The 27,250-nt window shown below is 41.5% G+C and overlaps 5 non-coding genes across 5 annotated transcripts; all 5 read left to right on the top strand.

Moving 5' to 3' along the window:
- The first annotated feature begins 3,580 nt into the window (after positions 1–3,580).
- TRNAS-UGA (transfer RNA serine (anticodon UGA)) lies at positions 3,581–3,662 on the top strand. The gene has a single exon. It is a non-coding gene; the product is annotated as a tRNA-Ser (tRNA).
- A 3,031-nt stretch (positions 3,663–6,693) lies between these two features.
- TRNAS-AGA (transfer RNA serine (anticodon AGA)) lies at positions 6,694–6,775 on the top strand. The gene has a single exon. It is a non-coding gene; the product is annotated as a tRNA-Ser (tRNA).
- A 1,345-nt stretch (positions 6,776–8,120) lies between these two features.
- TRNAS-AGA (transfer RNA serine (anticodon AGA)) lies at positions 8,121–8,202 on the top strand. The gene has a single exon. It is a non-coding gene; the product is annotated as a tRNA-Ser (tRNA).
- Positions 8,203–9,546: 1,344 nt separating this feature from the next.
- TRNAS-AGA (transfer RNA serine (anticodon AGA)) lies at positions 9,547–9,628 on the top strand. Its single transcript has one exon. It is a non-coding gene; the product is annotated as a tRNA-Ser (tRNA).
- A 10,432-nt stretch (positions 9,629–20,060) lies between these two features.
- TRNAS-UGA (transfer RNA serine (anticodon UGA)) lies at positions 20,061–20,141 on the top strand. Its single transcript has one exon. It is a non-coding gene; the product is annotated as a tRNA-Ser (tRNA).
- Positions 20,142–27,250: the final 7,109 nt, after the last annotated feature.

Raw genomic sequence — 27,250 nt, forward strand, 5'->3', positions numbered from 1 at the left:
AATTGGGCATCAACTGTCACCGTTGTTTAATATCTGATACACCTAAATATGGACTGCACAGTGGAGTGGCCCCGGTAGTAAATTTGGTGCCGGGGCCACAATACCTCCTCCAACTTCCAAGTGTAGTGTTTATAAAGACAGACAGCGTCGAAGTGTTATTAGTTGACATTCTTAACCCTAAAATTGTCCCTGTTGCAAATATTCGTGCAATGGACAGTTACTTTTTTATTGAAAGACTCAAGCTTTCAAGTGTAGTGTTTATAAAATATAAACAACAATACAATAGTTTTAGAGCACGTCAATACCTCTTGTTTTAAATTATGACACGGCATTTTACTTTTGGTTTAATTTCTTGTATTTTTTTAAATTTGGTTTTACTTTTTGAACATGGCAAACGACTGTTGATTGGTCATATAATGCAAAAAAAAAAGGTCCAAGATGGAATTGTCCTTGGGCCCTCACACCCACCCTTATGTTGTTTAAATAGGACATGCACACTTTAACAAACCAATCATTTCAGCGACAGGGCCTACCAAACAACTTTGGCTGAAATGATTGGTTTGTTTGGGCCCCCACACCAAAAAAGCTATTCATCTCTCCCTGTACAGACTAAACAGGCTCTACTGAGGCAAGATGTCGTCCTCATCCTCAACCTCTGATTCCTCTCCCCCTACAGTGTGTACTTCCTCCTCATCACACATTATCAATTCGTCCCCGCTGGACTCCACAACCACAGGTCCCTCTGTAGTATCTGGAGGGCAGTGCTGTACTTCATTGAGGAATTGATTATTCATTTTTATAAACATCATTTTTTCAACGTTATGAGGAAGCAACCTCCTTCGCCGCTCACTGACCAGGTTCCCCGCTGCACTAAAAACTCTTTCCGAGTACACACTGGAGGGGGGACAACTCAGGTAAAATAGAGCCAGTTTGTACAGGGGCTTCCAAACTGCCTTTTTTTCCTGCCAGTAACAATATGGACTGTCTGACATGTCTACTTGGATGGTGTCAGCAAAGTAATCATCCACAATTTTTTCTATTGTGACAGCATCCAATGCAGTGAGAGTAGACATGTCTGCAATGGTTGGCAGGTCCTTCAGTCCGGACCAGATGTTATCAGCATCCCCGCCAGTGCCTCTTTTGGGAAAACTGAGCTTTTTCCTCGCAGCCATAGATGTGGAAGAAAATGAGGGTGGAGCTGTTGGCATGTCACGGTCCTCTTCAGAGGACAATCTCCTGACCAGCAGGTCTTTGCACCGCTGTAGACTTGTGTCCGCCGGAAACAGAGACACAACATACGCTTTAAACCGAGGATCGAGCACGGTGGCCAGAATGTATTCCTCTGACTTTAAAAGAGTGACCACCCTCGGATCCTGGCAAAGCGTACGAAGGGCTACATCCACAAGAGCTACATGCTTGGTGTAATCGCAATGGCTTACCAGCTCCTCCCTCACTTTCTCCAGCTGCTTCTGCAACAGCCTGATCAGGGGAATGACCTGACTCAAGCTGGCAGTGTCGGAACTGACTTCTCGTGTGGCAAGTTCAAATGGCTGCAGAACCTTGCACAACACGGAAATCAGTCTCCACTGCGCTTGACTGAGGCGCATCCCCACTCCTTTGCCTATGTCGTAGGTGGCTGTGTAGGCCTGAATGGCCTTTTGCTGCTCCTCCATCCTCTGCAGCATATAGAGGGTGGAGTTCCAGCGCGTCACAACCTCTTGTTTGAGGTGATGGCAGGGCAGGTTCATGCTTTTTTGATGTGCCTCTAGTCTGCGGTAGGCACTGGCTGAATGCCGAAAGTGTCCAGCAATTTTGCGCGCCACCGCAAGCATCTCCTGCACACCCCTGTCACTCTTGAGGTAATGCTGCACCACCAAATTAATGGTGTGGGCAAAACATGGGACGTGCTGGAAATTGCCCATATTTAATGCCCGCACAATGTTACTGGCATTGTCTGACACCACAAATCCCCATGAGAGTCTAAGTGGGGTAAGCCACTGGGAGATAATTTCCCTCATTTTCTCTAATATGTTGTCAGCGTTGTGCCTCTTATTAAAGCCTGTAATGCACAATGTTGCCTGCCTTTGCATGAGCAGCCATTTTGTAGATGCTGCTACTGATGCAGCTGTTGCTGTTGCTGCGGAAGGGGATGCATCTACCCAGTGGGCTGTCACAGTCATATAGTCCTTCGTTTGCCCAGAACCACTTGTCCACATGTCCGTGGTTAAGTGGACAGTGGGTACAACCGCATTTTTAAGAGCACTTACACAGGTGGGCAAGATCCTTACCCCTGCTTATTTGAGCTTTACATAAGCTACATATGGCCATACATTGGTTGTCTGGATTTGGATAAAAATAACTCCAGACCGAAGAGGTGCATTTTTTGGTCTTCTGACCAGGCATGACGATGGGCTTTTTCATCCCATGGACATCAGCTTTTTCCCCCCCTGGTGCCTCATTTACAATAACCACATCACCATCCTCATCATCAAGTTCCTCCACAGCGCCAGCTACATCATCAATAGCCTTCTCCCGAGCCACCTCTTCCCGTACAGTGATGGGAAGGTCAGGCTTGACAACCACCAACACCCTTGGACTCGCCTTGGGGATTTGTGATAATTTCTCTTTAGAAGGCAGAGTTGTTTGCTGTTTTGTTGCTGACAGCATAACTCTCTTCAATTTTTTGTAGGGGGGGGGAGGAGGAGGAGGGCTAAGATCCGTGGGTGAAGCTGAACCACTAGTCATGAACACGGGCCAGGGCCTAAGCCGTTCCTTGCCACTCCATGTCGTAAATGGCATATTGGCAACTTTACGTTTCTCCTCAGATGATTTAAAGTTTCTCTTTTTGCTACTTTTTCTTAACTTGGGGTTTTTGGATTTTACATGCCCGGTACTACGAGATTGGGCATCGGGCTTGGAAGACGACGTTGATGGCATTTCATCGTCTATGTCATGACTAGTGGCAGCAGCTTCAGCATTAGGAGGAAGTGGGTCTTGATCTTTCCCTACTTTATCCTCCAAATTTTTGGTCTCCATTATATGTAGCACAAGATACTGCAGAATGTGTGAACTTGGTAATATTGCAGTACCAATGGACTTATACTGCTGTATTGGTTTTGCAAATTTGGTTTTAATTATTATATATTTTTTTTTTTTTTAAATTTTTTATTTTTTTTACTTTTTTTTAATTTTTAAAAAACTTGGGAATAGTGGGGAAAAAACTATGCCCTTAGAAGCACAGAGCACAGGACACAGCACCACTGGACTGAACAGGACACGGCACAGGACCCAGCAGCACTACGGAACTCAGCAGGACAGAGCACAGGACACAGCACCACTGGACTGATACTGCAGAAGGTGTGAACTTGGTAATATTGCAGTACCAATGGACTTATACTGCTGGATTGGTTTTGCAAATTTGGTTATAATTATTATATATTTTTTTTTTTTTTTAATTTTTTATTTTTTTTTACTTTTTTTTTATTTTTTAAAAACTTGGGAATAATGGGGAAATAACTATGCCCTTAGAAGCACAGAGCACAGGACACAGCACCACTGGACTGATCATTATTGATCAGAAGTAGTTGTGGCCGAGTGGTTAAGGCGATGAACTTGAAATCCATTGGGGTTTCCCCGCGCAGGTTCAAATCCTGTCGACTACGGTTTAATTTGTCATCTTCACTGAAAGATGCGCATGGTTTGTTAATTGTTATTACACCGTGTATCAATCTTAAATTTAATCCTGGACAGAGAAAAATGGACAGGAGTGTTCCAGCAGCGTATGAGATTTATTTCAATTATTTAGCAAGTGGTAGTTGAATGTCAATGGCAGAGTGATCCATTCAAGGTTTCATGCGCTGGCAACAATTTTTTAGCTTGTCGTCATTACAGAGAAAATCTGAGATCGGGTAATAATGCACAAGTATTTGGAAGAGAAGCTTGAATCTTTAATCATTGACATACTGTCTGTTAATCCAATATTTCCTTTATTTACTTATCTGCTAAACACTTTAAAGAAAATGACTCATGTTAAAATCATAGTCGAATGACAGCTCTCAGTGACTTTGCAGATCCTTCTAAATATGGAGCAATTAATGTTCAGCTAAGCACTTGGAGTTGGTACTGTGTTAAACACTTATTTGTAGCCAAGTTGTTAAGGTGTTCTGATGTTTAATTATCAATAACACCTAATGACTTCTTTTTCTCACTAACCAAGCACTTTCTTCATAATCTATCTTATTACAAATATAGTCAAATGACTGTTCTCAGCGACTTTTAAATCCCTACAAAATACAGAAATAAAATCTCCACCTGAGCACTAGATTTCAATAGGTTATTGTGGCCAGGGGGTTGATGAGAGGCAAGTTCAAATGTCAGTGACATCTCATGGTCTCTATTTTTAACCTACAAAGCACTTTTTTGTGTTCTCTTGTGCTGCAAACATAGTAAAATGACAGATTTCGGTTACTACGCTATCCCCCTAAAATACTGAAAAAATTCAATCTGTGAATCAGCAATCTATTAAATTTATTCCTGTACATTTATTTTGGAAACTAGGCAAAGGTTCACCAAATTCACGGTTCTTTGGAAAAACTTACAAAGCATGCACTTAATTCTGCATATAAATCAGATAAAAAATCTTGTTCCAAATTCTTTTTTTTGAACACAAGTGTTTACCTGTTTATACCAAAATAAATATGTTGCAGGGTGTCATCACATAAATGCAATTCAAATTGACTCTTGTGTGGCCTAAAGTCTGAGAGAATTATTTCCAAAAACCTCTTGGAAAGGGGTAACTTGGTGTAATGGCAAGCACTTTTGATCACTTAATTCAGAGATCCGAGTTCTAATCTCGCTGGGACCTGATGATTTCTTTATCTGACCTACAAAGCACTTTAGTAACAATCTCTATTATTTCAAACATTGTCAAGTAAGAGTTTCCACTCATTATGAAATTATCTTAAAATGCAGAAAATGTCATTTCCAGTTCACACATTATTGATCACAAGTAGTCGTGGCCAAGTGGTTAAGGCGATGGCTGAATGCCGAAAGTGTACAGCAATTTTGCGCGCCACCGCAAGCATCTCCTGCACACCCCTGTCACTCTTGAGGTAATGCTGCACCACCAAATTAATGGTGTGGGCAAAACATGGGACATGCTGGAAATTGCCCATATTTAATGCCCGCACAATGTTACTGGCATTGTCTGACACCACAAATCCCCATGAGAGTCTAAGTGGGGTAAGCCACTGGGAGATAATTTCCCTCATTTTCTCTAATATGTTGGATGGCGATGGACTTGAAATCCATTGGGGTTTCCCCGCGCAGGTTCAAATCCTGCCAACTATGGTTTAATTTGTCTTCTTCACTGAAAGATGCGCATGATTTGTTAATTGTTATTACACCTTGTATCAATCTTAAATTTAATCCTGGACAGAGAAAAATGGACAGGAGTGTTCCAGCAGCGTATGAGGCTTATTTCAATTATTTAGCAAGTGGTAGTTGAATGTCAATGGCAGAGTGATCCATTCAAGGTTTCATGCGCTGGCAACAATTTTTTAGCTTATCGTCATTACAGAGAAAATCTGAGAATGGGTAATAATGCACAAGTATTTGGAAGAGAAGCTTGAATCTATAATCATTTATATACTGTATGTTAATCCAATATTTCTTCATTTACTTACCTGCTAAACACTTTAAAGAAAATGATTCATGTTAAAATCATAGTCGAATGACAGCTCTCAGTGATTTTGCAGATCCTTCTAAATATGGAGCAATTAATGTTCAGCTAAGCACTTGGAGTTGTGACTGTGTTAAACACTTATTTGTAGCCAAGTTGTTAAGGTGTTCTGATGTTTAATTATCAATAACACCTAATGACTTCTTTTTCTCACTAACCAAGCACTTTCTTCATAATCTATCTTATTACAAATATAGTCAAATGACTGTTCTCAGCGACTTTTAAATCCCTACAAAATGCAGAAATAAAATCTCCACCTGAGCACTATATTTCAAGAGGTTATTGTGGCCAGGAGGTTGATGAGAGGCAAGTTCAAATGTCAGTGACATCTCATGGTCTCTATTTTTCACCTACAAAGCACTTTTTTGTGTTCTCTTGTGCTGCAAACATAGTGAATAACAGATTTCGGTTACTACGCTATCCCCCTAAAATATTGAAAAAATTCAATCTGTGAATCAGCACACTATTAAATTTATTCCTGTACATTTATTTTGGAAACTAGGCAAAGGTTCACCAAATTCATGGTTCTTTGGACAAACTTACAAAGCATGCACTTAATTCTGCATATAAATCAGATAAAAAATCTTGTTCCAAATTCTTTATTTTGAACACAAGTGTTTACCTGTTTAAACCAAAATAAATATGTTGCAGGGTGCCATCACATAAATGCAATTCAAATTGACTCTTTTGTGGCCTAAAGTCTGAGAGAATTATTTCCAAAAACCTCTTGGAAAGGGGTAACTTGGTGTAATGGCAAGCACTTTTGATCACTTAATTCAGAGATCCGAGTTCTAATCTCGCTGGGACCTGATGATTTCTTTATCTGACCTACAAAGCACTTTAGTAACAATCTCTATTATTTCAAACATTGTCAAGTAAGAGTTTCCACTCATTATGAAATTATCTTAAAATGCAGAAAATGTCATTTCCAGCTCACATGATTTTCATCACAAGTTGTCGTGGCCGAGTGGTTAAGGCGATGGACTAGAAATCCATTGGGGTTTCCCCGCGCAGGTTGAAATCCTGCCGACTACGGTTTAATTTGTCATATTCACTGAAAGATGCGCATGGTTGGTTAATTGTTATTACACATTGTATCAATCTTAAATTTAATCCTGGAAAGAGAAAAATGGACAGAAGTGTTCCAGCAGCCTATGAGGTTTATTTAAATTATTTAGCAAGTGGTAGTTGAATGTCAATGGCAGATTGATCCATTCAAGGTTTCATGCGCTGGCAACAATTTTTTAGCTTATCGTCATTACAGAGAAAATCTGAGATCGGGTAATAATGCACAAGTATTTGGAAGAGAAGCTTGAATCTTTAATCATTGATATACTGTTTGTTAATCCAATATTTCTTTATATACTTACCTGCTAAACACTTTAAAGAAAATGACTCATGTTAAAATCATAGTCGAATGACAGCTCTCAGTGATTTTGCAGATCCTTCTAAATATGGAGTAATTAATGTTCAGCTAAGCACTTGGAGTTGTGACTGTGTTAAACACTTATTTGTAGCCAAGTTGTTAAGGTGTTCTGATGTTTAATTATCAATAACACCTAATGACTTCTTTTTCTCACTAACCAAGCACTTTCTTCATAATCTATCTTATTACAAATATAGTCAAATGACTGTTCTCAGCGACTTTTAAATCCCTACAAAATACAGAAATAAAATCTCCACCTGAGCACTAGATTTCAAGAGGTTATTGTGGCCAGGAGGTTGATGAGAGGCAAGTTCAAATGTCAGTGACATCTCATGGTCTCTATTTTTAACCTACAAAGCACTTTTTTGTGTTCTCTTGTGCTGCAAACATAGTGAAATGACAGATTTCGGTTACTACGCTATCCCCCTAAAATACTGAAAAAATTCAATCTGTGAATCAGCACACTATTAAATTTATTCCTGTACATTTATTTTGGAAACTAGGCAAAGGTTCACCAAATTCACGGTTCTTTGGACAAACTTACAAAGCATGCACTTAATTCTGCATATAAATCAGATAAAAAATCTTGTTCCAAATTCTTTTTTTTGAACACAAGTGTTTACCTGTTTAAACCAAAATAAATATGTTGCAGTGTGCCATCAGATAAATGCAATTCAAATTGACTCTTTTGTGGCCTTAAGTCTGAGACAATTATTTCCAAAAACCTCTTGGAAAGGGGTAACTTGGTGTAATGGCAAGCAGTTTTGATCACTTAATTCAGAGATCCGAGTTCTAATCTCGCTGGGACCTGATGATTTCTTTATCTGACCTACAAAGCACTTTAGTTACAATCTCTATTATTTCAAACATTGTCAAGTAAGAGTTTCCACTCATTATAAAATTATCTTAAAATGCAGAAAATGTAATTTCCAGCTCACACGATTTTCATCACAAGTAGTCGTGGCCGAGTGGTTAAGGCGATTGACTAGAAATCCATTGGGGTTTCCCCGCGCAGGTTCAAATCCTGCCGACTACGGTTTAATTTGTCATATTCACTGAAAGATGCGCATGGTTGGTTAATTGTTATTACACCTTGTATCAATCTTAAATTTAATCCTGGAAAGAGAAAAATGGACAGAAGTGTTCCAGCAGCGTATGAGGTTTATTTAAATTATTTAGCAAGTGGTAGTTGAATGTCAATGGCAGAGTGATCCATTCAAGGTTTCATGCGCTGGCAACAATTTTTTAGCTTATCGTCATTACAGAGAAAATCTGAGATCGGGTAACAATGCACAAGTATTTGGAAGAGAAGCTTGAATCTTTAATCATTGACATACTGTTTATTAATCCAATATTTCTTTATATACTTACCTGCTAAACACTTTAAAGAAAATGACTCATGTTAAAATCATAGTCCAATGACAGCTCTCAGTGATTTTGCAGATCCTTCTAAATATGGAGCAATTAATGTTCAGCTAAGCACTTGGAGTTGTGACTGTGTTAAACACTTATTTGTAGCCAAGTTGTTAAGGTGTTCTGATGTTTAATTATCAATAACACCTAATGACTTCTTTTTCTCACTAACCAAGCACTTTCTTCATAATCTATCTTTTTACAAATATAGTCAAATGACTGTTCTCAGCGACTTTTAAATCCCTACAAAATGCAGAAATAAAATCTCCACCTGAGCACTAGATTTCAAGAGGTTATTGTGGCCAGGAGGTTGATGAGAGGCAAGCTTAAATGTCAGTGACATCTCATGGTCTCTATTTTTAACCTACAAAGCACTTTTTTGTGTTCTCTTGTGCTGCAAACATAGTGAATAACAGATTTCGGTTACTACGCTATCCCCCTAAAATATTGAAAAAATTCAATCTGTGAATCAGCACACTATTAAATTTATTCCTGTACATTTATTTTGGAAACTAGGCAAAGGTTCACCAAATTCATGGTTCTTTGGACAAACTTACAAAGCATGCACTTAATTCTGCATATAAATCAGATAAAAAATCTTGTTCCAAATTCTTTTTTTTGAACACAAGTGTTTACCTGTTTAAACCAAAATAAATATGTTGCAGGGTGCCATCACATAAATGCAATTCAAATTGACTCTTTTGTGGCCTAAAGTCTGAGAGAATTATTTCCAAAAACCTCTTGGAAAGGGGTAACTTGGTGTAATGGCAAGCACTTTTGATCACTTAATTCAGAGATCCGAGTTCTAATCTCGCTGGGACCTGATGATTTCTTTATCTGACCTAGAAAGCACTTTAGTAACAATCTCTATTATTTCAAACATTGTCAAGTAAGAGTTTCCACTCATTATAAAATTATCTTAAAATGCAGAAAATGTAATTTCCAGCTCACACGATTTTCATCACAAGTAGTCGTGGCCGAGTGCTTAAGGCGATGGACTAGAAATCCATGGGGGTTTCCCCGCGCAGGTTCAAATCCTGCCGACTACAGTTTAATTTGTCATATTCACTGAAAGATGCGCATGGTTGGTTAATTGTTATTACACCTTGTATCAATCTTAAATTTAATCCTGGAAAGAGAAAAATGGACAGAAGTGTTCCAGCAGCGTATGAGGTTTATTTAAATTATTTAGCAAGTGGTAGTTGAATGTCAATGGCAGAGTGATCCATTCAAGGTTTCATGCGCTGGCAACAATTTTTTAGCTTATCGTCATTACAGAGAAAATCTGAGATCGGGTAACAATGCACAAGTATTTGGAAGAGAAGCTTGAATCTTTAATCATTGATATACTGTTTGTTAATCCAATATTTCTTTATATACTTACCTGCTAAACACTTTAAAGAAAATGACTCATGTTAAAATCATAGTCCAATGACAGCTCTCAGTGATTTTGCAGATCCTTCTAAATATGGAGCAATTAATGTTCAGCTAAGCACTTGGAGTTGTGACTGTGTTAAACACTTATTTGTAGCCAAGTTGTTAAGGTGTTCTGATGTTTAATTATCAATAACACCTAATGACTTCTTTTTCTCACTAACCAAGCACTTTCTTTATAATCTATCTTATTACAAATATAGTGAAATAATTGTTCTCAGCGACTTTTAAATCCCTACAAAATGCAGAAATAAAATCTCCACCTGAGCACTAGATTTCAAGAGGTTATTGTGGCCAGGAGGTTGATGAGAGGCAAGTTCAAATGTCAGTGACATCTCATGGTCTCTATTTTTCACCTACAAAGCACTTTTTTCTGTTCTCTTGTGCTGCAAACATAGTGAAACCATTTGGGTTTCCCCGCGCAGGTTCAGATCCTGCCGACTACGGTTTAATTTGTCATATTCACTGAAAGATGCGCATGGTTGGTTAATTGTTATTACACCTTGTATCAATCTTAAATTTAATCCTGGAAAGAGAAATATGGACAGAAGTGTTCCAGCAGCGTATGAGGTTTATTTAAATTATTTAGCAAGTGGTAGTTGAATGTCAGTGGCAGAGTGATCCATTCAAGGTTTCATGTGCTGGCAACAATTTTTTAGCTTATCGTCATTACAGAGAAAATGTGAGATCGGGTAATAATGCACAAGTATTTGGAAGAGAAGCTTGAATCTTTAATCATTGATATACTGTCTGTTAATCCAATATTTCTTCATTTACTTACCTGCTAAACACTTTAAAGAAAATGACTTATGTTAAAATCATAGTCGAATGACAGCTCTCAGTGACTTTGCAGATCCTTCTAAATATGGAGCAATTAATGTTCAGCTAAGCACTTGGAGTTGTGACTGTCTTAAACACTTATTTGTAGCCAAGTTGTTAAGGTGTTCTGATGTTTAATTATCAATAACACCTAATGACTTCTTTTTCTCACTAACCAAACACTTTCTTCATAATCTATCTTATTACAAATATAGTCAAATGACTGTTCTCAGCGACTTTTAAATCCCTACAAAATACAGAAATAAAATCTCCACCTGAGCACTAGATTTCAAGAGGTTATTGTGGCCAGGAGGTTGATGAGAGGCAAGTTTAAATGTCAGTGACATCTCATGGTCTCTATTTTTAACCTACAAAGCACTTTTTTGTGTTCTCTTGTGCTGCAAACATAGTGAAATGACAGATTTCGGTTACTACGCTATCCCCCTAAAATACTGAAAAAATTCAATCTGTGAATCAGCACACTATTAAATTTATTCCTGTACATTTATTTTGGAAACTAGGCAAAGGTTCACCAACTTCATGGTTCTTTGGACAAACTTACAAAGCATGCACTTAATTCTGCATATAAATCAGATAAAAAATCTTGTTCCAAATTCTTTTTTTTGAACACAAGTGTTTACCTGTTTAAACCAAAATAAATATGTTGCAGGGTGCCATTTATTTTGGAAACTAGGCAAAGGTGTCACGAGCTTCTCTGCCTGTGACCTTTGACCTCAGCTTGTTCATCGATACTGATACCTGCTGCCGGCCTTTTGACCTCTGCGTGGACCTGACTCTTCTTGCCTGGGTTCTCCCCAGCCGGTACACACTTCACGACCCTCTGCCAGTCTGCAGCCCAGTCTGTCCCCACCATCAGGGGCTCCAGTGAACACCTGACTGACAGAGTAGACTCCGGGTTGTGTTGTGCCGGCTGGAAGAGTTCCTAACATTATAACCGGCCCACTCACGGAGACAAGATTAGGATGGATGCAAGTGGATCCACACCGTCTCCGGCACAAACCCTAGCAGGCCATGTTGAGTCTTTGTATCAGATGATGCAGGGATTGGCTGAGCGTATGTCTGTTCAAGAAGAAGCCACAAAAGCTTTACAATCTCCTCCAGATCACATCTGTGAGCCCAAAATGAATTTACCGGATCGGTTCTCCGGAAATAGAACCTTGTTTCGGAACTTCAGGGAGAGCTGCAAACTCTATTTTCGGATGAGACCCCGCTCCTCCAGGTTCAGAGCAGCAACGAGTTGGGATTATTATTTCCCTTCTACAGGGTGACCCCCAGTCCTGGGCGTTTTCTTTGCCACAGACCAGTCCGGCCATGCAATCTGTAGACTCCTTCTTTGAGGCATTGGGTTTACTGTATGATGACCCGGATCGAGTGGCCTCCGCGGAAGCTCATCTACGGTCCTTGAAACAAGGCCGACGGTCGGCAGAAGAATACTGCGCGGAATTCCGTAGATGGTCACCTGACAGTGGATGGAACGACCCTGCCTTACGTAGTCAGTTCCGTGTCGGCCTATCCGAACAGATTAAAGATTCGCTGGTGCAATACCCGTCTCCTAGCTCTCTGGAGAATCTGATGCATCTCTCCATTAAAATTGACAGGAGATATAAAGAGCGGAAAACTGAAAAGGAAACGTCATCACCTCCATCCGCCTTCGTTCCTATCTCCCAGGATGGTGAGGAACCAATGCAGTTGGGAGCATACCGTCTTTCCTCTGAGGAAAGAGACAGGAGACGGTCACAAGGCTTATGTTTATATTGTGGCGCAAGAGGCCACTTCTCCCGTTCTTGCCCAAAGAAGTCGGGAAACGAGCATGCCTAGGGAACGAGGGGAGAGTCCACTTAGGTCTACAAATTGTCTCCCCAAAAAATGCGGTATTGGTTCCTGCACAGCTCACGTTCAGTGCTTGTTCTGTGGGTCTGGCGGCCTTCATTGATAGTGGAGCTGCAGGTAACTTCTTGGACTTCGAGTTTGCCCGCTCTGCTGGAATTCCGTGGGTTAAACTCAAATCTGCCATCACGGTATGTGGCTTAGATGGTGCTCCATTGCCAGGCGGTAAAGTTACCTGGGAGACCCCGCTACTACAATTGAGGATTGGGGCTCTCCACTCCGAATCTATAGTCTTTCGTCTCATTGAATGCCCGTCAGTGCCTTTGATTCTAGGTCATCCTTGGCTATCCTGTCATAACCCTGTCATAGATTGGGCAAAAGGAGAGATTGTCCAGTGGAGCTCTCATTGTTCACAGTCCTGTTTGACAATACCTCTACGTGTGGTTCGGTCCATTCCGGAGCAGCTTCCCTCCCAGTATCATGACTTCTGGGATGTCTTCTCTAAAAAGGCTGCTGATATTTTACCACCACACCGGGAGTTCGACTGTGCCATCAAGTTAATTCCAGGTACTAAACTACCCAAGGGACGTTTGTATTCTCTCTCCGGTCCAGAGACCAAATCCATGCAGGAGTACATTGATGAAAATCTGGAGAAAGGCTTCATCAGGCCATCTAAGTCTCCAGTAGGGGCTGGGTGCTTCTTTGTGTCCAAGAAGGACGGTGGACTCAGACCATGTATCAATTATCGGGGACTGAATATGATTACAGTTAAAAACACCTATCCGCTTCCTCTCATCTCTGTACTCTTTGATCAATTAAGAGGAGCAACGGTCTTCACAAAAATCGACCTTCGTGGTGCTTATAACCTCATACGCATTAGAGCAGGTGATGAGTGGAAGACGGCGTTCAACACGCTCTCGGGCCACTACGAATACTTGGTCATGCCGTTTGGCCTTAGTAACGCTCCTGCTGTGTTCCAGGATTTAATTAATGAGGTGTTACGTGAGTTCCTGGGACACTTTGTTGTTGTCTACTTAGATGACATTCTCATATATTCCAATTCATTGCCGGCACATCGGAGTCATGTCAGACAAGTCCTACAGAAACTACGGGAACATCATCTCTACGCGAAACTTGAAAAATGTGAGTTTGAGGTTAAGAAGGTATCCTTTCTTGGCTATATAATCTCTTCAGAGGGTTTCTCCATGGACCCCACCAAGGTCCAGGCAATCCTGGATTGGGTACAACCCAATAACCTCAAGGCGGTCCAGAGATTCCTAGGATTCGCCAATTATTACAGGAGATTTATTGGCGGTTTTGCTGACATCGTGGCTCCTATCGTTTCCTTGACTCGCAAAGGGGGTGATCCGGCTGTTTGGTCACGACAAGCAATAAATGCATTTAAAACCTTAAAGGAAGCTTTTGTGTCCGCTCAGGTCCTCAGACACCCGGACCCAAAGGTACCATTTATTCTCGAGGTAGATGCTTCTGACGTCGGTGCTGGAGCTATCTTGTCACAAAAGGATCCTCAGACTCACCGCTTGCATCCATGTGCCTTTTTTTCCCGCCAATTCTCCTCAGCGGAGACCAATTATGACGTGGGAAATCGAGAATTGCTAGCAATTAAATGGGCCTTTGAGGAATGGCGACACTGGTTGGAAGGCGCTGCACACCAGATCTCCGTTATAACGGATCATAAGAATCTGCAGTATATTCAGTCAGCTAAACGCCTAAACCCCCGTCAGGCTCGGTGGTCACTGTTCTTCACCCGATTTAACTTTATTATCACTTATCGTCCTGGTTCTAAAAATATTCAAGCGGACGCTCTGTCTAGAAGTTTTCTGGCACATCATGCCCCAGTCACTAACCCAGAGCCCATTGTTCCTGTATCCATGGTCCATGCCGGATTAACTCAAGATCTGAGCTGTACCTTACAAAGGTTTCAGAAGTTGGCTCCTGACAACACTCCAGTAGGACGGTGGTTTGTCCCAGTTCATTTAAGGAAGACATTTCTTGCTGAAGCACACAACAGTCGGACTGCTGGACATCCTGGCATCTACAAAACACTAGAGATACTTTCCCGTACCGTATGGTGGCCGTCTCTATCTGCCGACGTCAAAGGTCACGTCCTGTCCTGTGAAGGACTCGCCCGGTAGGGCAGTTGGTTCCGTTAGCCGCTCCTGCTAAACCTTGGACACATCTATCCATGGACTTTATAGTTGATCTACCACTCTCTGCGGGACACAATACCATTTGGGTTGTGGTAGACCGGTTTAGCAAGATGGCGCATTTCATTCCACTAGCCAGGCTTCCTTCTGCTCGAGATTTGGCCGTCCTGTTCATTCAACACATTTTTCGCCTCCATGGACTCCCTACAGACATCGTCTCCGATCGGGGCTCTCAGTTCATTGCGCAGTTCTGGAGATCATTCTGTACCCTCCTGGGAATCAAGATTAGTTTGTCATCAGCGTACCACCCTCAGTCAAATGGGCAGACGGAAAGGGTTAACCAGTCTTTGGAGAAGTTCTTGCGATGCTACACGTCGGAGTTCCATGACAACTGGTCCTCCTTGTTGCCCTGGGCGGAATTTGCCTGTAACAACTCATCATCATCATCATCATCATTTATTTATATAGCGCCAACATATTCCGTAGCGCTTTACAATTGGGGACAAACGTAATAAACTAATAAACAAACTGGGTAAAACAGACAAAGAGGTGAGAAGGCCCTGCTCGCAAGCTTACAATCTATGGGACAATGGGAGATTGACACATGAGGTTAAGTATACATTTTGCATCTTGGCCCAGCCAGACTGCAAAGGTAGGGTGACTCATAAGCTAAATGATCCTGTCACACAACAATGTTATTCCGGGGGTAGTTGTCTTGTGTGAAATTGTGTAACAGGCTAAAGGTAGTGAGGTTAAGATGGTGGTTGAGGAATATTATAAGCTTGTCTGAATAGGTAGGTTTTCAGAGAACGCTTGAAAGTTTGTAGAACAGAGGAGAGTCTTATTGTGCGAGGGAGAGAGTTCCATAGAGTGGGTGCAGCCCGAAAAAAGTCCTGTAACCGGGAATGGGAGGATGTAATGAGGGTGGATGAGAGACGCAGATCTTTTGCAGAACGGAGTTGCCGAGTTGGGAGATATTTTGAGACAAGAGAGGAGATGTATGTTGGTGCAGCTTTGTTGATGGCCTTGTAGGTTAGTAAAAGTATTTTATATTGGATTCGGTAGAAGACAGGCAGCCAGTGTAGAGACATACAGAGTGATTCAACAGAGGAATAGCTATTTGCAAGGAAAATCAGTCTTGCCGAAGCATGTAAAATAGATTTTAGGGGTTTGAGTCTGTTTTTGGGAAGACCAGTAAGGAGGGAATTGCAATAGTCAATGCGGGAGATGATTAGTGCATGAATTAAGGTTTTAGCAGTGTCTTGTGTGAGATATGTGCGGATTCTGGAAATGTTCTTTAGATGTATGTAACATGATTTAGATATAGAGTCAATGTGGGGAACAAAGGATAGGCGTGAATCAAGGATTACACCTAGGGAGCGAGCTTGTGGGGTGGGATTTATGGTCATGTTATCAACAGAGATAGAAATGTCAGGTATGCTCTTGTTGGCGGGTGGGAATATTATTAACTCTGTTTTAGAAAGATTAAGTTTGAGTTGACGAGAGGCCATCCAAGATGAAATGGCAGAAAGACAGTCAGTTACACGGGACAACACAGATGTCGAGATATCAGGAGAGGATAGATAGATTTGGGTATCATCCGCATAGAGATGATACTGAAAGCCAAAGGAACTTATTAGATTTCCAAGAGAAGCGGTATAGATAGAGAACAGCAGAGGACCTAGCACCGAGCCTTGTGGTACTCCAACTGATAGGGGAAGCGGAGCAGAGGTGGCTCCAGAGAAATTAACAGTGAAAGAGCGATTAGAGAGGTAAGATGAGAACCAGGATAGAACTGTGTCTTGAAGACCTAGGGATTGCAGTGTTTGTATGAGAAGAGAGTGGTCAACGGTGTCAAATGCAGCCGAGAGATCAAGGAGAATTAGGAGAGAGTAATGGCGTTCAGTCTTAGCAGTGATCAGATCATTAACAACCTTGGTCAGCGCAGTCTCTGTGGAGTGTTGAGAACGAAAGCCAGACTGAAGAGGATCCAACAGGTTGTTTGCGGAAAGAAAGCGTGTGAGGCGAGTGTAGGCAAGTCTCTCTAGAAGCTTGGAGGGGCAAGGGAGCTGAGAGATGGGACGGTAATTTGAGAGAGAGTTTGGGTCGGAGTTTTGTTTTTTTAGAATAGGAGTAATCACTGCATGCTTGTATAGTGATGGAAAGATGCCAGTAGAGAGTGAGAGATTACAGATTTGAGTTAGAGGTGAAATGAGCACAGAAGACAGGGATCTACCAATTTGCGAGGGAATAGGATCAAGAGGACAGGAGGTAGAGTAGGAAGATAAGAAGAGCGTAGAAATTTCCTCTTCATTTGTGGGGTCAAATGAAGAAAGGGTGTCAGAGGGTAGTGGGAAGGAAATGAGCTGATGGCTTGTTGAGGAAGAGGATACCATTTCTAGTCTGATCTTGTCAATCTTGTCCTTGAAGTAGGAAGCAAGATCCTGAGCACTGATAGTAGATGGAGGGTTCGGGGTGGGAGGATTGAGAAGATGATTAAATGTATTGAAAAGGCGTTTGGGGTTAGAAGCCTGAGCATAGATAAGAGATTGAAAGTATGTTTGTTTTGCAGTGTCCAGAGCATTTCGATAGGAGTGGTAGACAGAAGTATATGTGAAGAAGTCATTAGAGCTTCGAGATTTACGCCAGTGACGTTCTGCTTTACGGGACAGTTTTTGAAGATTTCGTGTTGCTTTGGTGTGCCACGGTTGACATCGAAGTCGACGTGTAGTATGAAGTGTCGCTGGAGCCACTTGATCAAGGGCCGTTGCTAAGGTTAGGTGAAAATGAGGTACTGCCATCTCAGGGGATGAGAATGTAGAGATAGGGGAGAGAAGGTGTTGGAGAGAGGTGGAAAATTGTTGAAGATTAATAGAATTAAGATTTCTACGAGTATGAGGAGGCTTGGTTGAGTCAGACAGTAGAGAGGTTAGAGCAGTGGGGGTGAGAGTGTAGCTGATAAGGTGATGATCCGAGAGGGGGAAGGGTGTATTAATAAAATTAGAAACTGAGCATAGTCTAGAGAAAACAAGATCAAGGCAGTGGCCATCCTTATGAGTAGATGATTCAATCCACTGGGAGAGGTCAAGTGAGGATGTTAGAGAGAGTAGTTTGGAAGCAGCTTTGGAAGGTGGGTTATCAATGGGGATGTTGAAGTCACCCATGATGATGGTGGGGATGTCTGAAGATAAGAAGTGAGGGAGCCATGCAGAGAAATCCTCAATAAATTGTTGGTGTGCTCCAGGGGGACGATAGATCACCGCAACACGTAGGGAGAATGGATTAAAAATGCGAATAGCATGTACTTCAAAAGATGTGAACGTGAGTGATGGGACATTTGGTAGAACTCCTGTCACTCCTCCACCAAGACCTCTCCGTTTTTTTGCAATTATGGTTTTCACCCCAGATCGAACTCTTTGTATTCTCTCCAGTCCGTTGGTATCCAGGAGATCCGTTCCACTGCCAGGGATCTCAGAGTTATCTGGAAGAAAGTGCACTCATCTTTAAGACAAGCCTCACTTGTTGCAAAAAAAAAATCGGACCGACACCGTACCATCTGCTCTCTTAAGGTTGGCCAGAAAGTCTGGCTGTCTACAAAAAACATCAGGCTGAAGCAACCTTGCATGAAGTTGGGCCCTAAATTCATCGGGCCGTTTTCCATCATCAAGCAGGTGAACTCTGTTGCATTTAGGTTAAAAATTCCGGGCTCGTTAAGAATTCCAAACACATTTCATTGTTCTCTGTTAAAACCAGTTCTTTATCCAGCTCAAGCCCAATCTTCAGGCAAGCCACAAAGGTACAGTGTTCAGAAAATCTTGGATTCCAAAAAAGTGCAAGGACAGGTGCACTTTTTGGTACAGTGGAGGAACCGCGGGTTAGAAGAACGCTCTTGGGTTCCGCGGAGACAACTCCATGCTCCCAAACAATTGAAGGAATTCTTCAGGAAATTTCCAAGAAAACCTGGGTGTCGGGGTCCCTTGACCCCTCCTCAAGGGGGGGGTACTGTCACGAGCCGCGGCGGTACTCACAGCCGCCGCGGCTCGCTTCTCATGCGCCCCAGCTTCCCGGCCGTCACCTTGACGACCGGGACTTCATTTCCTCTTCCTGTCCGGCCGTTACCAGGGCAACGGCCAGACGCTAGTACACTAGTGCTGCGTCCCGGCGGTGCTGGTAGCCGGGCGCATGCGCATAGCAGGCAGCCTGTGGGCTGATTAGGCTTAGTAACAGGCATTAGCCTGCAACTGTGTAGGTCAGGGGCAAGCCCTGATTGGCCCTGCTGGATACTAGTAAATTAGCCTGCAGGAGTGTGTTCAACTGCTGATTGGTCTGTGTCTGTATTTAAGGCAATGAGGTCTGCTGCCTCATTGCCGGTTATAGCTTCTGTGCTCCAGTCTGCTGACCTGCTTGTTCACGTTCCTGTATCCTGTTACCTAGGTTTTGACTACCCGTGTTTGACCCTTGGCTTTGTATTGGACTTCGCTTGTGTTTCCTGTGACCCTGATCCTTGGCTCGTTTACTTGTTCCGCTTCTCTGCCTGTGACCTTTGACCTCAGCTTGTTCATCGATACTGATACCTGCTGCCGGCCTTTTGACCTCTGCGTGGACCTGACTCTTCTTGCCTGGGTTCTCCCCAGCCGGTACACACTTCACGACCCTCTGCCAGTCTGCAGCCCAGTCTGTCCCCACCATCAGGGGCTCCAGTGAACACCTGACTGACAGAGTAGACTCCGGGTTGTGTTGTGCCGGCTGGAAGAGTTCCTAACAAAAGGTTCACCAAATTCACGGTTCTTTGGACAAACTTACAAAGCATGCACTTAATTCTGCATATAAATCAGATAAAAAATCTTGTTCCAAATTCTTTTTTTTTAACACAAGTGTTTACCTGTTTAAACCAAAATAAATATGTTGCAGGGTGCCATCAGATAAATGCAATTCAAATTGACTCTTTTGTGGCCTAAAGTCTGAGAGAATTATTTCCAAAAACCTCTTGGAAAGGGCTAACTTGGTGTAATGGCAAGCACTTTGATCACTTAATTCAGAGATCCGAGTTCTAATCTCATTGGGACCTGATGATTTCTTTATCTGACCTACAAAGCACTTTAGTAACAATCTCTATTATTTCAAACATTGTCAAGTAAGAGTTTCCACTCATTATGAAATTATCTTAAAATGCAGAAAATGTCATTTCCAGCTCACACATTTTTCATCACAAGTAGTTGTGGCTGAGTTGTTAAGGCGATGGACTTGAAATCCATTGGGGTTTCCCGCACAGATTCAAATCCTGCCGACTACAGTTTAGTTTGTCATCTTCACTGTAAGATGCGCATGGTTGATTAATTGTTATTACACCTTGTATCAATCTTAAATTTAATCCTGGAAAGAGAAAAATGGACAGAAGTGTTCCAGCAGCATATGAGGTTTATTTAAATTATTTAGCAAGTGGTAGTTGAATGTCAATAGCAGAGTGATCCATTCAAGGTTTAATGCGCTGGCAACAATTTTTTAGCTTGTCGTCATTACAGAGAAAATCTGAGATCGGGTAATAATGCACAAGTATTTGGAAGAGAAGCTTGAATCTTTAATCATTGACATACTGTCTGTTAATCCAATATTTCCATTATTTACTTATCTGCTAAACACTTTAAAGAAAATGACTCATGTTAAAATCATAGTCGAATGACAGCTCTCAGTGACTTTGCAGATCCTTCTAAATATGGAGCAATTAATGTTTAGCTAAGCACTTGGAGTTGTGACTGTGTTAAACACTTATTTGTAGCCAAGTTGTTAAGGAGTTCTGATGTTTAATTATCAATAACACCTAATGACTTCTTTTTCTCACTAACCAAGCACTTTCTTCATAATCTATCTTATTAGAAATATAGTCAAATGACTGTTCTCAGCGACTTTTAAATCCCTACAAAATACAGAAATAAAATCTCCACCTGAGCACTAGATTTCAAGAGGTTATTGTGGCCACGAGGTTGATGAGAGGCAAGTTCAAATGTCAGTGACATCTCATGGTCTCTATTTTTCACCTACAAAGCACTTTTTTGTGTTCTCTTGTGCTGCAAACATAGTAAAATGACAGATTTCGGTTACTACGATATCCCCCTAAAATACTGAAAAAATTCAATCTGTGAATCAGCACACTATTAAATTTATTCCTGTACATTTATTTTGGAAACTAATCAAAGATTCACCAAATTCACGGTTCTTTGGACAAACTTACAAAGCATGCACTTAATTCTGCATATAAATCAGATAAAAAATCTTGTTCCAAATTCTTTTTTTTTAACACAAGTGTTTACCTGTTTAAACCAAAATAAATATGTTGCAGGGTGCCATCAGATAAATGCAATTCAAATTGACTCTTTTGTGGCCTAAAGTCTGAGAGAATTATTTCCAAAAACCTCTTGGAAAGGGGTAACTTGGTGTAATGGCAAGCACTTTTGATCACGTAATTCAGAGATCCGAGTTCTAATCTCGCTGGGACCTGATGATTTCTTTATCTGACCTACAAAGCACTTTAGTAACAATCTCTATTATTTCTAGAGATGGTCACTGACCCTCGTGTTTTGGTTTTGGATTCGGTTTTGGATCTGGATTACCGTCGTGTTTTGGTTTTGGTTTTGGTTTTGCAAAACCGCCATTGCGTGTTTTGGTTTTGGTTTTGTTTGGTTTTGTTTTGCTATTTTTTTGGAAAATCCATGTTTTTGGGCCTAAATTAACCCAATTTAGTGCTCCAACTGTTTTAGAGACAAATAATCTAATTGTTGAGGTAATAAATCATCCAAAAAAACAGTTTAATTCTTCGTTGGTAGGCCTATTCTACACACAAAACAGATTGTCTTCCTCTCCATCTATGCATATTGGCAATGCAGCCATCGTCTTTGAATGTATATTACACCCTACACTTATAGTTAAATTTGTAAAGAAATGGAAAAAGCCAGTTTGGTTTCTGTCTCTCAAGGCCCCCCTCCACTTGTATAAAATACCAAAAAATTCAGCCATTATAGACTGTACAATATTAATTGACATGGAGAAAGCCAGTTTGGTTTCTGTCTCTCTAGGCCCCCCTCCACTTGTATAAAATACTAAAAAATTCAGCCATTATAGACTGTACAATATTAATTGACATGGAGAAAGACAGTTTGGGGTCACTGTGTCTCTCTAGGCCCCCCTCCACTTGTATAAAATACCAAAAAATTCAGCCATTATAGACTGTACAATGTTAATTGACATGGAAAAAGCCAGTTTGGTTTCTGTCTCTCTAGGCCCGCCTCCACTTGTATAAAATACCCAAAAATTCAGCCATTATAGACTGTACAATATTATGAAAAATGGACAAAGCCAGTTTAGGGTCACTCTGTCTATGACACCCTACCCTTAAGGATAAATTGCCCTAACAGCAGCCTTTCAAGATGGTATGTGATATGGAAATGCCACAAGTCCCTTTCCTCTTTGGGGGTAGATTGCACCCTACACTTACATAGAAAGTTTTAAAAAGATGTTATCTGCATCATCTTCAGCTTAATCCTCACCCTCATCAGTGTGTACGTCATCATCACAGACTATCAATTCATCGCCGCTTGAATCCGCCATTAGAGAACAGTCAGTGCTTGGATGTCTTGGATGGTGAAGGCCATCCTCGTGGAAGATGTAGTTCATTTTTATAAACATCATTTTCTCCACATTTTTGGGAAGTAACCTTCTACGGCGATCACTGACTAAGTTCCCTGCTGTCCTGAACACTCGTTCAGAGTACACACTGGAGGGTGGGCAGCTTAGGTATTGCAAAGCAAGTTTGTACATGGGTTTCCAAATGGCCTGCTTTTCTTCCCAGTAAGGAAAGGGACTGTCTGACATTTCCATATCAACTACCTCTTGAAAGTAATCCTCCACCATCCTTTGCATGTTTATACTCATATTGGATGGAGTTATGGGCAAAGTGACACATTTTTTTGAAAAATCCTTCAAACCAGCCCAGATGTTAAATTGTTCTGGTCTGCCCCCTGTGTCTTCCCTGCTTCTTTTTTGGAAATTTAATTTTTTACGAGCAACAGCTTGAGAAAGTGAAGGAGGACACGTCGTCAAGCCAAGGCCCAGTTCAGCGGCCAACTTGCTGAGCAATAGCTCCTTGCAAAAGTTCACATCTCGCTCATTTACAAGTAAAGACTCAATGTAGGTTTTACACCTTGGATCAAGCACAGTGGCCAAAACGTACTGATCCGAGTTCAAGATCTTAATAACTCGAGGATCATTGTGAAGCGAATTAAGTACTTGATCGACAAGGCCAACATACTTTGCTGAATTGCTTGCTTTCAGCTCCTCCTTCATTTTCTCAAGCTGCTTTTCCAATAGTCTAATTAAAGGAATGACTTGGCTCAAACTAGCAGAGTCTGCACTGACCTCACATGTCACAACTTCAAATGGTTTCAGCACCTTGCACAGCACTGAAAGGATTCCCCACTGTGCAAGAGTGAAATACATCCCCCCTCCTTTCCCAATGTCATGACTTGTGCAATATGCTTGGATGGCTTTGCGCTGTTCCTCCATCCTCTGAAGCATGTACAGGGTGGAATTCCACCGAGTTACCACCTCTTGCTTAAGTTGGTGGCAGGGCAAGTTAAACTGGAGCTGCTGTAATCTCCTACATGCTGTGGCTGAATGCCTGAAATGGCCTGAAATTTTACGGGCCACCGAAAGCATCTCCTGCACCTCACGGTTATTTCGTAGGAAGCTCTGCACCACCAAGTTGATGGTGTGAGCAAAACAGGGAATATGTTGGAAATCACCCAGCTGTAATGCTCGCACTATATTGTTGGCGTTATCTGAAATGACATACCCTGGGGAGAGTCCGAGTGGTATAAGCCATGCATCAATCACATCTCTCAGTTTGCGTAACAAATTGTCAGCCATATGCCTGTTAGTGAAGCCGGTGATACAAAGAGTGGCCTGCCTGTGACAAATGTTACGTAGTGGTGTACATGCTGCTGCTGTTCCTGCTGGTGAAGGTGAATGACCAACCCAGTGGGCTGTCACAGTCATATAGTCTTTGGTTTGGCCACTTCCACTTGTCCACATATCTGTGGTTAAGTGAACAGTGGGCAGAATGGCATTTTTCAGCGCAATCTCTACATTTTTACACACTTTTTGGTATAGTTGTGGAATAGCTTTACGGGAGAAATGGTGTCGCGATGGAATTCTGTAACGCGGACACAAAACCTCAATTAACTGTGAAAAACCAGCTGCGTTTATTGTGGAGATTGGACGCAGATCTAACACTAACATTGCAGCCATGGCGTCTGTGATTCGCTTGGCGACTGGGTGACTGCTGTCATATTTGCTTCCCCTCGCAAATGATTGTTTCACAGTTAATTGCTGAAATGTAGGACTGCTCATTTTATTAACCTGCCTCTGGGATGACGATTCACCCCCAGCAGCAGCAACAGCAGCAGCAGGACTAATGCTTTCTTCAGAGGAATCAATAATAGTGCCGGAGTCATCCAGCCTTAAGTGGGATGCCGGGCTAACTCCGAGCGCTACTGAGGATATTGATGAGGATGGTGTGGTGGGTGTATTTTGTAGCCGTCAGTATGTCGGTGAGCGGAGGGTCTTAGCTGATGAGGGAGTGCTTGTATTCTTTTGGGAAGAACTTTCAGCTTTTCCCAACACTTTGCCATGAACTCTCGTTAAATGGCGTAACATAGACGAGGTTCCAAGATGGTTAAGGTCCCTCCCTCGACTGACTGTGGCTTCACATACACTACAAATGGCTATACAAATGTTGTCTGGATTTGGGTAGAAATAATTCCACACATAAGAAGTGGATTTTTTTGTTTTATGCCCAGGCATGACAATGGCCTTTTTCTTGTCACGTGCCAGAACTGCTGCCACTGGTGCAGGACTTACACAAACAACCTCATCCTCATCAACATCCTCATTAGCGCCCTCGTCGCCTACACAAATCTCCCCCTCATCCTCTTCTAATTCCAAAGTGGCATCCTCAATTTGGGTATCACCGGCTACACTCGGGCTATTAAGGCACACATCAGCAGAATGCTCACGATTAGACATCCCACTGTTGGATGGACTCTCCACAGGGATTGTTGTCATTTGTGAATCAGAGCAAATATTCTCCTGTAATGCCTCACTGTTATCTTGCAGCTCGGCTTTGACGCGTAACAGTAGTTGTGCACCAATTGTAGGCTGGGTAACTTTTTGGGATCTGCCACTAATAGCCAAAGGTGAAGGCCTCATTCTCTCTTTGCCACTGCGTGTGTAGAATGGCATGCTTGCAATTATTTTTTTATCGTCACTTAACTTTTGCTCAGTTACACTTCTTTTTCGCTTCAATACAGTAAATTTTTTTTTGGTTTTTGTTTTTTGCACTAATTTGAAAACACTCTGTTGTTTGACATCGCCTTGGCCAGATGACGTACTGGGAACACTAACATCAGGACTGGTGACAGAACCTGGTTGCTCATTCAGATCATATGTGGACTGCTTTGAATCCATTCTGAGCGCAAACCACTGGGGAGTGCTAAAAATTATTTAGTAGATACTGCTGACAGTTATGACTTTTGACAGCCAGAAATATTAATGCACAATTAGGGAGGACACCCCAAAAGCACTGAGGAGTGCTAAAAATTATTTAGTAGATACTGCTGACAGATATGACTTTTGACAGCCAGAAATATTAATGCACAATTAGGGAGGACACCCCAAAAGCACTGAGGAGTGCTAAAAATTATTTAGTAGATACTGCTGACAGATATGACTTTTGACAGCCAGAAATATTAATGCACAATTAGGGAGGACACCCCAAAAGCACTGAGGAGTGCTAAAAATTATTTAGTAGATACTGCTGACAGATATGACTTTTGATAGCCAGAAATATTAATGCACAATTAGGGAGGACACCCCAAAAGCACTGAGGAGTGCTAAAAATTATTTAGTAGATACTGCTGACAGATATGACTTTTGACAGCCAGAAATATTAATGCACAATTAGGGAGGACACCCCAAAAGCACTGAGGAGTGCTAAAAATTATTTAGTAGATACTGCTGACAGATATGACTTTTGACAGCCAGAAATATTAATGCACAATTAGGGAGGACACCCCAAAAGCACTGAGGTGTGCTAAAAATTATTTAGTAGATACTGCTGACAGAAATGACTTTTGACAGCCAGAAATATTAATGCACAATTAGGGAGGACACCCCAAAAGCACTGAGGAGTGCTAAAAATTATTTGGTAGATACTGCTGACAGATATGACTTTTGACAGCCAGAAATATTAATGCACAATTAGGGAGGACACCCCAAAAGCACTGAGGAGTGCTAAAAATTATTTAGTAGATACTGCTGACAGATATGACTTTTGACAGCCAGAAATATTAATGCACAATTAGGGAGGACACCCCAAAAGCACTGAGGAGTGCTAAAAATTATTTAGTAGATACTGCTGACAGATATGACTTTTGACAGCCAGAAATATTAATGCACAATTAGGGAGGACACCCCAAAAGCACTGAGGAGTGCTAAAAATTATTTAGTAGATACTGCTGACAGATATGACTTTTGACAGCCAGAAATATTAATGCACAATTAGGGAGGACACCCCAAAAGCACTGAGGAGTGCTAAAAATTATTTGGTAGATACTGCTGACAGATATCACTTTTGACAGCCAGAAATATTAATGCACAATTAGGGAGGACACCCCAAAAGCACTGAGGAGTGCTAAAAATTATTTAGTAGATACTGCTGACAGATATGACTTTTGACAGCCAGAAATATTAATGCACAATTAGGGAGGACACCCCAAAAGCACTGAGGAGTGCTTAAAATTATTTAGTAGATACTGCTGACAGATATGACTTTTGACAGCCAGAAATATTAATGCACAATTAGGGAGGACACCCCAAAAGCACTGAGGAGTGCTAAAAATTATTTAGTAGATACTGCTGACAGATATGACTTTTGACAGCCAGAAATATTAATGCACAATTAGGGAGGACACCCCAAAAGCACTGAGGAGTGCTAAAAATTATTTAGTAGATACTGCTGACAGATATGACTTTTGACAGCCAGAAATATTAATGCACAATTAGGGAGGACACCCCAAAAGCACTGAGGAGTGCTAAAAATTATTTAGTAGATACTGCTGACAGATATGACTTTTGACAGCCAGAAATATTAATGCACAATTCGGGAGGACACCCCAAAAGCACTGAGGAGTGCAAAAATTATTTAGTAGATACTGCTGACAGATATGACTTTTGACAGCCAGAAATATTTATGCACAATTATGGGGGACACCCCAAAAGCACTGAGGAGTGCTAAAAATTATTTAGTAGATACTGCTGACAGATATGACTTTTGACAGCCAGAAATATTAA

This window comes from Mixophyes fleayi, chromosome 10 (genome assembly GCF_038048845.1).
Source record: "Mixophyes fleayi isolate aMixFle1 chromosome 10, aMixFle1.hap1, whole genome shotgun sequence".
NCBI classification, from domain to species: Eukaryota; Metazoa; Chordata; class Amphibia; order Anura; family Limnodynastidae; genus Mixophyes; species Mixophyes fleayi.